General features: G+C 35.6%; 1 long non-coding RNA gene across 1 annotated transcript; it reads left to right on the forward strand.

Moving 5' to 3' along the window:
* The first annotated feature begins 269 nt into the window (after positions 1 to 269).
* Positions 270 to 14356, forward strand: LOC138715702 (uncharacterized). Its single transcript, XR_011336556.1, has 3 exons — positions 270 to 348; positions 9256 to 9303; positions 14311 to 14356. It is a non-coding gene; the product is annotated as an uncharacterized lncRNA (long non-coding RNA).
* The last annotated feature ends 485 nt before the right edge of the window (positions 14357 to 14841 follow it).

Genomic DNA, 14841 nt, shown 5'->3' on the forward strand with positions numbered 1-14841 from the left:
AAGTGACGTTTCTTTTTCTTTACTATTAGGCATATATCTTCTTGTTCGTAAGATGTTTTGAGGAAAAAACACTGTGCCATTAATTGAAGGTACCAGCACTTTTCCAATAAAACTTTTTCTGGTCATCAGACATTTTTGAAAACACTGAAGTCTACATTCCATTCTCCCACAATGTGTACTTACCTTTCGTTCTGTAAAATTGTTTAGGCCTGAAGACAATTTCTTATTTTTGTAAATGACTGTTATTCTTTCATTCATTTCGTTTCGCAGGAAGCAGCTGATGCCGAACGTGAAGCGACAAGGCGACATTTCAGAGTGTATGGAACAGTAACAGGAAGTGGATATGGGGTGAGTAACTCTTCCATGTATATGAATTAGAGTGGAAGTTGCGTACGAGCTATTCCATCTCAAATCGACCGAAATATAGAGAAAATTGACCTTACAATTTCTAAATAAATGAAACTTTTTTGTACGTAGAGAACTGTGATACAATGCTTTGTGCAAAGTGTTTAAATTTAAAATATTTAAATTTATCGTATTTTCATAAAATTAGCAAATTCAAACTGTTGTAGCTCCGAAACCCTTTCATCCAATGATCAAAATCATGGTTTATTTTGATGCTGAGAAATTAGAGTTTATATTGACATACAAACAGATTTTCTTACTTTTTATGGAAATGGAGAAATTTAGATTTTTTCCTCATTAAGACGCCTTTGGCCAGGAAAAAAATATTTTAAAAATATATAGTTAGATTCCGCATTGAAAGTACAAATAAACACATATTTTTTTACTGATGGTATGTTGATAAGAATGTATTGAAAATATCAAATAAAGAAAATAAATAGTACGCGCGTGAAGTAACCAGCTGGCTGTGAGGCGGGAGCTAGCCAGAGACAAGCAAGGCCAGGAGACAAACACGTGATGTGTTGTCTAGTAAGCGCATGGCTGAGCTAGCTTTATCACAGCTTTTCATAAACACAGGAGTAAAATGACGCCCAACACTCGCTTATCTTCAACTCTCAGCCAGTGTGTGCGGTATAAGCTCCGTTCAAGTCTAGGCGTGTGAAAATAATCTATTTAATACCCTCGAAACTTATTGCCGTACCACTAAGCAAACAATGCCGAATCCTTCTTAATAATGCAAGGCTTTTTCTCAATATATATATATATATATATATATATATATATATATTTTAATTTTTACAAATGGCCAAAAATCCTAAAAGCAAGTAAAATGAGATTATCTGTCTCTCTGTGTACAATAAAAATAAGGATTACTTCTTAACGTAACCTACAAGATGTCAGCTTCAAAATAAGCTCTCGTTCAATGTTCTGCAGTAAACGGTTCCAGAGTTCGGAGCGCTGAAAGAGGCTTGTTTTTATAAAATACGCTAAATTTGTCGCTCAATAATACGAAAACAGTTTGACTTTCGATAGTATATTTTTGAAAATGCAGTCCCCTCACCATCTTGTATAAATAGGGAAAAAATTAGAGTATAAAAAATGCGAGGTTTTTTACTGATCGATTTCATACGGAATAGCCCGTACAGGTAGGGAAGGGGATTTTGAATTCACCAGCGTATTTTTTTCTCTAAGATATTTGCACATGTGATAAGCAATTATTGTGTTTGCTCACTTGCTTAGTGGTGTTGTGGAACTGGACGGTATACATAAGTAAAGTATATACAACTTAATCATTTACTAATATTTTACTAAAGATTTCAAGGCAGAAATATTATTTGATAACCTCTTATGAGATATATTTTAATAAAGGTAAATTTAAAGCCATAATCATTATAACAGGAGGTATAATTTAACGATAAACATATTTCCTTTATGAAAAAAACTGCATGCATATTTTTTAGTTGTATGCGTTTCTTTCTATCCATGTCATAAACTGTAATGAACTACTACTTCATGGTATGCGATGAAGAAAAATATCATGAATTCATAATATTTTGAAGAAACTAACCCTGTCAAAGCCAAATGTACAGTTTTAAGCTAAGTCATATCAGTTACAAGTGATCAATATAACTAGTTTAAGATTACATGCTCAAATAGATAGACAGACAGACAGACAGATAGACAGGTAGGTAGGTAGGTACATAGATACATAGACAGACGGACGGACGGATGGATGGATGGATGGATGGATGGATGGATAGATAGATAGATAGATAGATGGATAGATAGATGGATAGATAGATGGATAGATAGATAGATAGATAGACAGACAGACAGACAGACAGACAGACAGACAGACAGACAGACAGACAGATAGTTGGATTAGGATTTAGATTAGGATTTAGATTTGGATTGATGGATGGATGGATGGATTTATTGAGTAATATTGTACATACAGATGTTATATTATCGTAATTTTCTCTAAAATCCAGTGCACGGGTCTTCTGACTGTCCGTGCTTTGTACCTAAAACAAGTCCTACTTTGCAGGTTTCACTCCCCTCACCTATGATTTTATCCAACCACTCTGTAAAGAACACACATATTAAAATGAAAATGGTACAACAAAACACATTATATAATACATCCTGACCTAAAACAGACATAAAAGTATATAATTGGGTAGATACCATTATCCCTTCGTCAGTTCGTATCACAAACTTCCACAGCTGCACTTCTAATCTGTCTCACCTTCAAGAGAAACAATCCAGTCTTTTGTTCGTATTCTCTATTCCCCATGAGGTCAAGACATGCAAGCGAACTCCTATTCTGATTTAGCATCGAGGGTGGTAGATATTTTCTCCGTACTTGTTGCAATTCGACACACTGTATTAAAATATGCCTGTAGGAGTCCTTTTCTCTGCAAAGGGGACAAAGGCGCTCTCCTTCTTCGTTGACAATTTTATTAACCTTCATAACCCCCAATCTTAGCCACGCTAAACCTGCTCTACTGCCTTTGTTACAAGAATTTATGCAGTCACACCTCCCCCAGTTAAGCATGAGATCTGATTGTAAATGTAGTGAGGACTTTTCCGAACATTGGAGCTCAATCTCTTGCCTCTCGATATCAATTAAACGCATCTTCACATTAGACCCTATATTCCTCCAGTTATTATCACTTCTATCCCACACCCATCCCATTCCTATATGATGTAGCCCAGAATTAAGTAAGACACCAAGATCTATAATACTATCTCTCCTAGTAATTATGACATTACTAAGAGAATAATTAACATTTAATAATAATAATAATAATAATAATAATAATAATAATAATAATAATAATAATAATAATAGTAATTTAATAAAAGTTTAAAATAATAGTTACGACAATTGTAGTTCAAATTTTCTTCTTGCTTATCTTATGGATGTTGATTATTTTTATAATATTATTCAATTTTACATTTATATACTGTATCTGTGGACAGGAATTTCACATAATATGTGACTCCTTTTTGTCGAAGATGACTTTTGCCACGCCTTCATCCCGAATTTTCAATCCCTTCTTCCTGTTTCTCTGTCTGTTTATTCCAATACATCCCTTTGATCTCTGTTTAGAATTGTTTGAAGCATTTTCCATTCCTCAGCACTTTGTAGAACTGACGCTTATTCTACTAGATGTAACTGATGTAACCAAATTTTGTTGAAATCCCTAAACAGACTCACTTTGAATCTATGATTGGTACTACTTTTTAGGGTAGATTTCCTTTTTTCGATCGATGTAGTTCTAAACGTAAAGAACCGACTAAGAAATGATGAATATAGTGAATTTCAGGACTTCTGAAAAAACTCACATCTAAAACCATATTCGTAATAGAATTCCTCACGGTTGGTTGCTATGAACATGAAGCCCGACAGTGACTATTCTATCATTTTAATTTGATTTATCTTTGAGGAGCGCATCATGGGTTCCCATCTTTCCGCCCCCTCCCCCTCTGTTGTGTATTCCACTATATAGATTAGTCTTTATAAGACCTAGATTACTTTTATCAATTTTTATTCATTGAACAAGTTCTAGATTTGAAATTATTACTATCCTCTCAGCCGGGTATTTATCAGAAGGTACCGCTTCAGTATCAGGCTGTTATTTAAGGGGAGATGATGGTATTTTTGATGAAAAATGACTTAATTTAAGAAAAATAATTCTTTAAAATACTCTGTGATATTTGTGGATCGCCAATTTTAAACTTCCTGCGTTATGCATTATTAAATCACTCGCCCACTTTTATTGTTCTTTCCGGTAAATTAAATTTTCAAAAAATTGATTTTTTTCTTTAAAATACCCTTTGATATGTGTGGAATGCATTGCATAACATTTTGTGGGTATTTGTGCCCTTATCGGACGTTGAGACGTCAATTTTAAACTTCCTGCGCTATGTATTTTTAAATCACACGCCCGCTTTTGTCCGTTTCCAGTAACTTAAATTTTTTTGCTACATTACCAGACAAAATGATTATAATTTCTGAACTATTAAAGATACATGCATGAAATTTAGAACACACATTCTTTAGACTATTAGGAAACTTTTGTCTGTAACAGAATTTTGTTAATTGATTTCATTTTAAAAATACGTCCGTTTGTTTGCAAGAAAGGAAATCAGAAAATTGTTACTAAATTTTAATTGTTTATTTTACAAACCTAGGGACTAATATCAAAATTCTGTTACAGACAGTTTGTAGAACATACTTTTGCAAATACATTGCAAAAACATTTTGAATCTATCTTTAAAAACGGTTTAGATATATCGGTTTTAGGACAATCCTGCATTGGGCATATATTTTTTAAAAATTTGGGCCCCCAAATATTTTTTTTTTCAAAATATTTTTATTTCATTGAGTTGCCACAGATATGAGCTCTCTACATACATACAATTAATAATTTACACCAAATAGAAAAAAAAAGTTAAAAAAAATAACATCCTCTCCCCTTAAAGGAATTAGACATATATTTATAGTGTCATAATTCGCCTATACTAACCAGGCCACTAAAGTACAATCGTTACTAATAGAATTAATAAAACCAGTGAAATATTACATTTAGTCCACCATTATCCTTTGTTTCTGTAAATACTTGGCTAAAGAAGTGTTAATAATTTCATATGTCCAATAAGTTCAATGCACAAATATGAAGATATATACAGGATGCCCCACTTAACGCCGTCACCTGCGATAGCGTGTGAAATATTTCAGATATCCAGAAACCGACAATTACAAGTTAAATTAAATCCAAGGGGACATCTAATATACGTAATGTTTTTTTGTATATGAAATAATTTTCAGAATATTAGGCTTAGTTGGTTTCCTTTTAAATAATGGCTGTTATCATTTGTATTGCAAATCCCGAAAAGACAAAGTATATGATTATGTCTCGTGACGAGAATATTGTACGAAATGGAAATATAAAAATTAGAAATTTATCTTTTGAAGAGATGGAGAAGTTCAAATATCTGGGAGCAACAGTAACAAATACAAATGATACTCGGGAGGAAATTAAACAGAGAATAAATATGGGAAATGCCTGTTATTATACGGTTAAGAAGCTTTTATCATCCAGTCTGCTGTCAAAAAATCTGAAAGTTAGAATTTATAAAACAGTTATATTACCGGTTGTTCTTTATGGTTCTGAAACTTGGTCTCTCACTTTGAGAGAGGAACATAGGTTAAGGGTGTGTTTGAGAATAAGGTGCTTAGAAAAATATTTGGGGCTAAGAGAGATAAAGTTACAGGAGAATGGAGAAAGTTACACAACACAGAACTACACGCATTATATTCTTCACCTGACATAATTAGGAACATTAAATCCAGACATCTGAGATGGGCATGCCATGTAGCACGTATGGGTGAATCCAGAAATGCATATAGAGTGTTAGTTGGGAGGCCGGAGGGAGAAAGACCTTTAGGGAGGCCGAGAAGTAGGTGGGAGGAGAATATTAAAATAGATTTGAGGGAGGAGGGATATGATGATAGAGAATGTATTAATCTTGCTCAGGGTACGGACCAAAGGCGGGCTTATGTGAGGGCGGTAATGAACCTCCAGGTTCCTTAAAAGCCAGTAAGTAATTATGTAAGTATTGCAAATGTTCCATTAACTCTGTCTAATAACAACTGATTAATTTACAGACTGTTTGAATGTCACCTAGTAGAGTAAACATAAACAATGTCTGACGCAACCTCATCATGTTGACTTAATTGAAGACCGAACACACTATAATACTGTAGGCTACACTACTCAGTACAACCCTTATTTCTTCAGTTCTGTACTGGACAAGTGAAAGATTAGCCATCGGCGAGAAATGTCATTGCACACCGGAGATTTTGTTTTGTTTTTTGAGAATAATTGTTTATTTTTTATTCTACACTACTTTTATGTCTTACTTCAACATGTGTAACACGTACGTAGTATTAAAATGTACCTACAAATTGCGATTTAATTGACGCACAAATGTAACCAGATTTGTCCTCCTCTTATTCGAATCTTGGTCAGACATTGTTAATGTTTACTCTTACCGGTGACATTCAAACAGCCAATAAAGCAGCCATATCTTATTACACAGAGATAACGTATCATTTGCAATACAAAACATAGTTGGTTCCCAATTAAAAAAAGAAAGATGACTCTAATATCTTGAAAATTATATCAGGTACAAAAATTACTTTACATCACAGTGCTGCATTGGAGTTAAATCGCTCGCTTGAACTCGGTCGAATGTCGCACCCTCGAATGAGATAAGATCGGTCGTGATACGCTCGTAATGAATAGAAGCACAGTACAAGGTCATCTCACCGACATGTGTTATCTTGTATGGAAGGCGACAGATAAGATGCACATATGTTTTGCTCACACGGCAAAAATAAGGCTTTATTTTCTGCGTTTATGACAAACGTTTAATGGAACGTACCAAAACAGTAACATGAAGTTGTAAATAAAATAGTACGAAAAATTCCGATATACAGTTATTATTGCCAATTCATAATTATTCAATATTTGATGTACCACATATTATATAATATGATAGGTGCATATAGGCCTATAGTGTTCCGCCTATATACTGCGACAATGTAGAAACGTTTTACAAAATATTATTGATATAGCAGTAGATTAATAACAATATTAGTATAGAGATAACGTCACAGAAAATATAATAAAACGAATAATCATGCGGGACAAATGTACAGACGCAACGATTGATACCTTATTAATTAGAGATTATTGTTGTTGCTAGAAAAGTTGATACAGTTCTTGCATTATCGTGATTGTGTTCTTCGTTTATAATAATTACATTTACATACAATAACATCTATCAGAAGAGGCAAAAACAAAATCACTCCCGTGTGGGGGAAAAGAAAAAAAAAAAACGTTTACCTACAATATTTATATTACATTTTAAAGCAAGTTCTGTAGTAGTGCTATGGAGAGGTTAGTTAAACACTGCAAAGTTTCGAAATGATAAACATCTATGATGTTACTACACAGTTCATCACTGTAACAAGCACGGAGGCCTAACGCTCGGCTTATGTCATTCGAGGATTTATCGCTCGCGACAATTTTACCCATCATGCATGTGCGCTACCTATCGGATTATGCTATGAACTACTTGGCCCTCGAGCGAAAACGTCCTATGCAGACCTCTGCTTTACATGTATCAGATGTAAGTTAATTTAACTTTTAATTGTCGGTTTGTGCGTATTTGAAATATTTCACACGCTATTGGAGGTAAAAAATTAAATGGGACACACTGTGTATATACAGGCTGATTACTAAACGTCGTCTTGGAAGACAGGAGTGTGTTAGAGGATATTGTGTTGCTGAAATTCGAGATAAGAACCGTCATTTTATGATGATTAGTTACGGACATATTAGGGGCAATACTCAAAATCAAATGGAGTATTAGTTACTTTCGTCCCACAGCCTGTAGTATTTGGAGTTAAATGTCAAAAAACACAATAACTATGTGATGTGTGCGACGTGTACCTGTCTGTCTCTGATATGATCCGAATTCTTCGTTTAGGCGTAAGAACTGCGAAGAAAATAACAGTAGTCTAGTTGGTTTGTTTTAAAGTACTATACAGTGAGTTCTCTGTACAATAACACTGTTTAAGCTCGCATTACTTGTCTGTCTCTGAAATGATCGGAATTCTTCGTTTAATCGCAAGAACTGCGAAGAAAATAACAGTAGGCTAGTTGGTTTGTTTGAAGTACTGTACAGTAAGGTGCGTAAGTCTCGTCACCCCCACCAACTTATTTGTATGTTGCTGTGCATCCATTTTTATTATGTTGCAATGGTTGATGCTTTACGTTCCAGCTTGTTTAGTGATCCAGAACATCAGTATGGGCACCATCATTGTCGCTGCACAAAATGATGAGGCGCCATGTCCTGTGCGAAATTTTCCGGAGGAAAATTCGTTGTGATTTCCCTGAATGCCTCCCTAACAGCTTGCTCAAATCTTGAATTGTCTGGTATCCATGTTTCGAGACATGCTGCTTAATTATTCCCCAAAGGGAAATCACACGCCTTTGCTGCTGAAAACTTCACACAGGACTTGGCGCCGCATCACATGTTCCGTAATAATGAAGGTCTGGATCACCCAACAAGCTGGAACGTCACACATCTGCTATGATATGTTCAAAATGGATGCAAATCAACATACAAACAAAGGGGTTGACAATACTTTCGGACCTAACTGTACAGTGAGTTCTCTGTCCACTGTGACAGTTTAAACTGGCATTACAATACGTATGTGTTTGTCATTTTGAAGTAAAGTAAGCACGTGATGTTTACATTGCCTACGTCAAACTGGCGCCGGTTTTCAAAGTGTGGTGCGCGAGTGGCCCGTTGTACGGCCTAGCAAACCTGTGTGCGTCATGCTTGGAGCAAGAAAGTGTAATTTGGAAGTGCGGGATGTTTGATATGGACAAGTCGGAGTCACAGTCTGAACTGAAACCTTGCATACAAAAGCGTTTAACACGGAAATAATATTTGGCCCAAAAGACAATCGGGAAACATTGCAAGATAGAGTATTGGTTCCTACCTTATTTATGCATGTTTTGATGTGGTCTATTACGCCCTGGTCTTCGAAGACGGCATTTAGTATTCATCCTGTATGTATATGTTATATGTGTACATCTAAGATTTCGTGGCAGTTATTCTGACGAACATGTCAGCAGGCTACATTGTTCCTTTGGTTTGCTGTCATTGGCATTAGTAATAAATCAGAAGGTACTGCTGACAATTACCGACGCAGTACTATGTTTTTAACATGATTTTTTAATAGTTTCTTTTTACCTTTTCCAGCGCAAGTTGCACCGTGTGTGGGCTCAGACAAACGTCTTCACCCCTGAGGTAACTATATGTGTATAATATATTATATTACTCAGATGCTCTTCCTTAATATTAGTACCACTGGATCCCATATCTAATGTGTTTATTGAACAAAATTCGAGAATTGATTTCATTTTAGAACACAAGTGTTGATACCGGTTTCGGACTATATGCCTTACTTTAAAAATATTAATTTTGTTCAATCTGCACACTGGATACGAGTAATTGTCTCTTTATGCTCGACCATGCCGAAATGTACTAATTATACACCTGGTAGCGGTCCTTTAATGCATGTCATTAAAGTACACTACTCAGCCAATGACAAGTCAGCTTACAGGTGTTCAGCCAATGAATAGTCAGCTTTGTACCGTTATAAAACCGCAAGTATCGATTATTCTCGGATATGCAGTCGAAAGAGAATTAGCGAAAAGTCACGGAGGCTGGAAATGCAATACAGTCGCAGAAGGTTATGTTCTGTTACTATAATAATTAGCGTAAATTGTAAATAATATTCAAGTAAATTCAATTTGTCATCTCGTTTTTCAATGTCGAATTCAATAATCAAGGTTATATCAAGTTTAACGGAATTACATCAAGGTCAGTGACATTATTGTTCTTCGGAAAAAATCAATAATTTCGCGTCTGCGCACATCTCACAATTCACGACCTAGAACAAGGTCACTTCCGATCCTGTCAGATACAAATAAAATGTATACATCTGAATAATTTCAAGTTAAAAATATGGTCGAGCATGAAAAGTCGTATGAAACTTGCCTATAATGGTAATTAAGACGCTCGTATGAATATTACGAAACGAGCTTGCGCTCGTTTCATAAACATCCATACTTGCGTCTTAATTACTATCATTATAGGCTCGTTGCATAATGTACTATTTTTATCCACCTCTCTTAATTCATAATCATTCATAGGCACATGTCATATTTCCGTCAGATGGACTTTGTTATTCGCGTCCATTTTTGATAATTGAATTATGTTTTGTGAAAAGGTATGTGACAGCAGATTTCATAGAAATCCTCTAGGATAAGGATAAGACGATGTTAGCTCCCAATCATTGTAGAAAACAATGACAAAGTATATGATTATGTCTCGTGACGAGAATATTGTACGAAATGGAAATATAAAAATTAGAAATTTATCTTTTGAAGAGGTAGAGAAGTTCAAATTTCTGGGAGCAACAGTAACAAATACAAATGATACTCGGGAGGAAATTGAACAGAGAATAAATATGAGAAATGCCTGTTATTATTCGGTTGAGAAGCTTTTATCATCCAGTCTGGTGTCAAAAAATCTGAAAGTTCGAATTTATAAAACAGTTATATTACCGGTTGTTCTTTATGGTTGTGAAACTTGAACTCTCACTTTGAGAGAGGAACATAGGTTGAGGGTGTTTGAAATTAAGGTGCTTAGAAAAATATTTGGGGCTAAGAGAGATGAAGTTACAGGAGAATGGAGAAAGTTACACAACACAGAACTGCACGCATTGTATTCTTCACCTGACATAATTAGGAACATTAAATCCAGACATCTGAGATGGGCATGGCATGTAGCACGTATGGTTGAATCCAGAAATGCATATAGAGTGTTAGTTGGGAGGCCGGAGGGAAAAAGACCTTTAGGAGGCCGAGAAGTAGATGGGAGGATAATATTAAAATAGATTTGAGGGGGTGGGATATGATGATAGAGAATGTATTAATCTTGCTCAGGGTACGGACCAAAGGCGGGCTTATGTGAGGGCGGTAATGAACCACCAGGTTCCTTAAAAGCCAGTAAATAATTATGTAAGTATTGCAAATGTTCCATTAACTCTGTCTAATAACAACTGATTACTTTACAGACTGTTTGATTGTCACCTAGTAGAGTAAACATAAACAATGTCTGACGCAACCTTATCATGTCGACTTAATTGAAGACCGAACACACTATAATACTGTACACTACTCAGTACAACCGTTATTTCTTCAGTTCTGTACTGGACAAGTGAAAGATTAGCCATCGGCGAGAAATGTCATTGCACACCGGAGATTTTGTTTTGTTTTTTGAGAATAATTGTTTATTTTTTATTCTACACTACTTTTATGTCTCACTTCAACATGTGCAACACGTACGTAGTATTAAAATGTACCTACAAACTGCGATTTAATTGACGCACAAATGTAACCAGATTTGTCCTCCTCATATTGGAATCTTGGTCAGACATTGTTAATGTTTACTCTTATCGGTGACATTCAAACAGCCAATAAAGCAGCCATATCTTATTACACAGAGCTAACGTATCATTTGCAATACAAAACATAGTTGGTTCCCATTTAAAAGAAGAAAGATGACTCTAATATCTTGAAAATTATATCAGGTACAAAAATTACTTTACATCACAGTGCTGCATTGGAGTTAAATCGCTCGCTTGAACTCGGTCGAATGTCGCACCCTCGAGTGAGATAAGATCGGTCGTGATACGCTCGTAATGAATAGAAGCACAATACAAGGTCACCTCACCGACATGTGTTATCTTGTATGGAAGGCGACTTATAAGATACACATATGTTTTGCTCACACGGTAAAAATAAGGCTTTATTTTCTGCGTTTATGACAAACGTTTAATGGAACGTACCAAAACAGTAACATGAAGTTGTAAATAAAATAGTACGAAAAACTCCGATATATAGTTATTATTGTCAATTAATAATTATTCAATATTTGAAGTACCACATATTATATAATATGATAGGTGCATATAGGCCTATAGTGTTCCGCCTATATACTGCGACAATGTAGAAACGTTTTACAAAATATTATGGATATAGCAGTAGATTAATAACAATATTAGTACAGAGATAACATCACAGAAAATATAATAAAACGAATAATCATGCGGGACAAATGTACAGACGCAACGATTGATACCTTATTATTAGAGATTATTGTTGTTGCTAGAAAACTTGATACGATTCTTGAATTATCGTGATTGTGTTCTTCGTTTATAATAATTACATTTTCATACAATAACATCTATCAGATGTGGCAAAAAAAAAAACACTCCCGTGTGGGAAAAAAAAAAAAAAAAAAAGTTTACCTACAATATTTATATTACATTTTAAAGCAAGTTCTGTAATTGTGCTATGGAGAGGTTAGTTAAACACTGCAAAGTTTCGAAATGATAAACATCTATGATGTTACTACACAGTTCATCACTGTAACAAGAACGGATGTCTAACGCTCGGCTTATGTCGTTCGAGGATTTATCGCTCGCGACAATTTTACCCATCATGCATGTGCGGTACCTATCGGATTATGCTATGAACTACTTGGCGCTCGAGCGAAAACGTCCGATGCAGTCCTCTGCTTTACATGTATCAGATGTAAGTTAATTTAACTTTTAATTGTCGGTTTGTGCATATTTGAAATATTTCACACGCTATTGGAAATGAAAAGTTAAATGGGACACACTGTGTATATACAGGCTGATTACTAAATGTCGTCTTGGAAGACAGGAGTGTGTTAGAGGATATTGTGTTGCTGAAATTCGAGATAATATCCGTCATATTATGATGATTAGCTACGGAAATATTAGAGGCAATACTCAAAATCAAATGGAGTGTTAGTTACATTCGTCCCACAGCCTGTAGTATTTGGAGTTAAATGTCAAAAACACAATAACTATGTTATGTGTGCGACATGTACCTGTCTGTCCCTGATATGATCGGAATTCTTCGTTTAAGAGTAAGAACTGCGAAGAAAATAACTGTAGTTGGTTTGTTTTCAAGTACTGTACAGTGAGTTCTCTGTGCAATGTATCACTGTTTAAACTCGCATTACCTGTCTGTCTCTGAAATGATCGGAATTCTTCGTTTAATCGCAAGAACTGCGAAGAAAATAACAGTAGGCTAGTTGGTTTGTTTGAAGTACTGTACAGTAAGGTGCGTAAGTCTCGTCACCCCCACCAACTTATTTGTATGTTGCTGTGCATCCATTTTTATTATGTTGCAATGGTTGATGCTTTACGTTCCAGCTTGTTTAGTGATCCAGAACATCAGCATGGGCACCATCATTGTCGCTGCACAAAATGATGAGGCGCCATGTCCTGTGCGAAATTTTCCGCAGGAAAATTCGTTGTGATTTCCCTGAATGCCTCCCTAACAGCTTGCTCAAATCTTGAATTGTCTGGTATCCATGTTTCGAGACATGCTGCTTAATTACTCCCCAAAGGGAAATCACACGCCTTTGCTGCGGAAAACTTCACACAGGACTTGGCGCCGCATCACATGTTCCGTAATAATGAAGGTCTGGATCACCCAACAAGCTGGAACGTCACACATCTGCTATGATATGTTCAAAATGGATGCAAATCAACATACAAACAAAGGGGTTGACAATACTTTCGGACCTAACTGTACAGTGAGTTCTCTGTCCACTGTGACAGTTTAAACTGGCATTACAATACGTATGTGTTTGTCATTTTGAAGTAAGGTGAGCACGTGATGTTTACATTGCCTACGTCAAACAGGCGCCGGTTTTCAAAGTGTGGTGCGCGAGTCGCCCGTTGTACGGTCTTGGACTAAATCCTAGCAAACCTGTGTGCGTCATGCTTGGAGTAAGGAAGTGTAATTTGGAAGTGCGGGATGTTTGATATGGACAAGTCGGAGTCACACTCTGAACTGAAATCTTGCATACAAAAGCGTTTAACACGGAAATAATATTTGGCCCAAAAGACAATTGGGAAACCTTGCAAGATAGAGTATTGGTTCCTATCTTATGTATGCATGTTTTGATGTGGTCTATTACGCCCTGGTCTTCGAAGACGGCATTTAGTATTCATCCTGTATGTATATGTTATATGTGTAATTCTAAGGATTTCGTGGCAGTTATTCTGACGAACATGTCAGCAGCCTACATTGTTTCCTTGGTTTGCTGTCATTGGCATTAGTAATAAATCAGAAGGTACTGCTGACAATTACCGACGCAGTACTATGTTTTTAACATGATTTTTAATATTTTATTTTCCTTTTCTAGCACATGTTGCACCGCGTGGAAGCCCACACAAATATCTTCAAACTAGTAAGTAACTATATGTTTATAATATATTATATTACTCAGATGCTCATCCTTAATATTAGTACCACTTGATCCCATATCTAATGTGTTTATTGAACAAAATTCGAGAATTGATTTCATTTTAGAACACAAGTGTTGATACCGGTTTCGGACTATATGCCTTACTTTAAAAATATTAATTATGTTCAATCTCCACAATGGATACGAGTAATTGTCTCTTTATGCTCCACCATGCCTAAATGTACTAATTATACACCAGGTAGCAGTCCTTTAATGCATGTCATTAAAGTGCACTACTCATTAAAGTACAGGTGTTCAGCCAATGACATGTCAGCTTTGTACCGTTATAAAACCGCAAGTATCGATTATTCTCGGATATGCAATCGAAAGAGAATTAGCTAAAAGTCACGGAGGCTCGAAATGCAATACTGTCGCAGAAGGTTATGTTCTGTTACTATAATAATTAGCGTTAATTCTAAATAATATTCA

The sequence above is a fragment of the Periplaneta americana genome, chromosome 15 (assembly GCF_040183065.1).
Source record: "Periplaneta americana isolate PAMFEO1 chromosome 15, P.americana_PAMFEO1_priV1, whole genome shotgun sequence".
NCBI lineage: Eukaryota > Metazoa > Arthropoda > Insecta > Blattodea > Blattidae > Periplaneta > Periplaneta americana.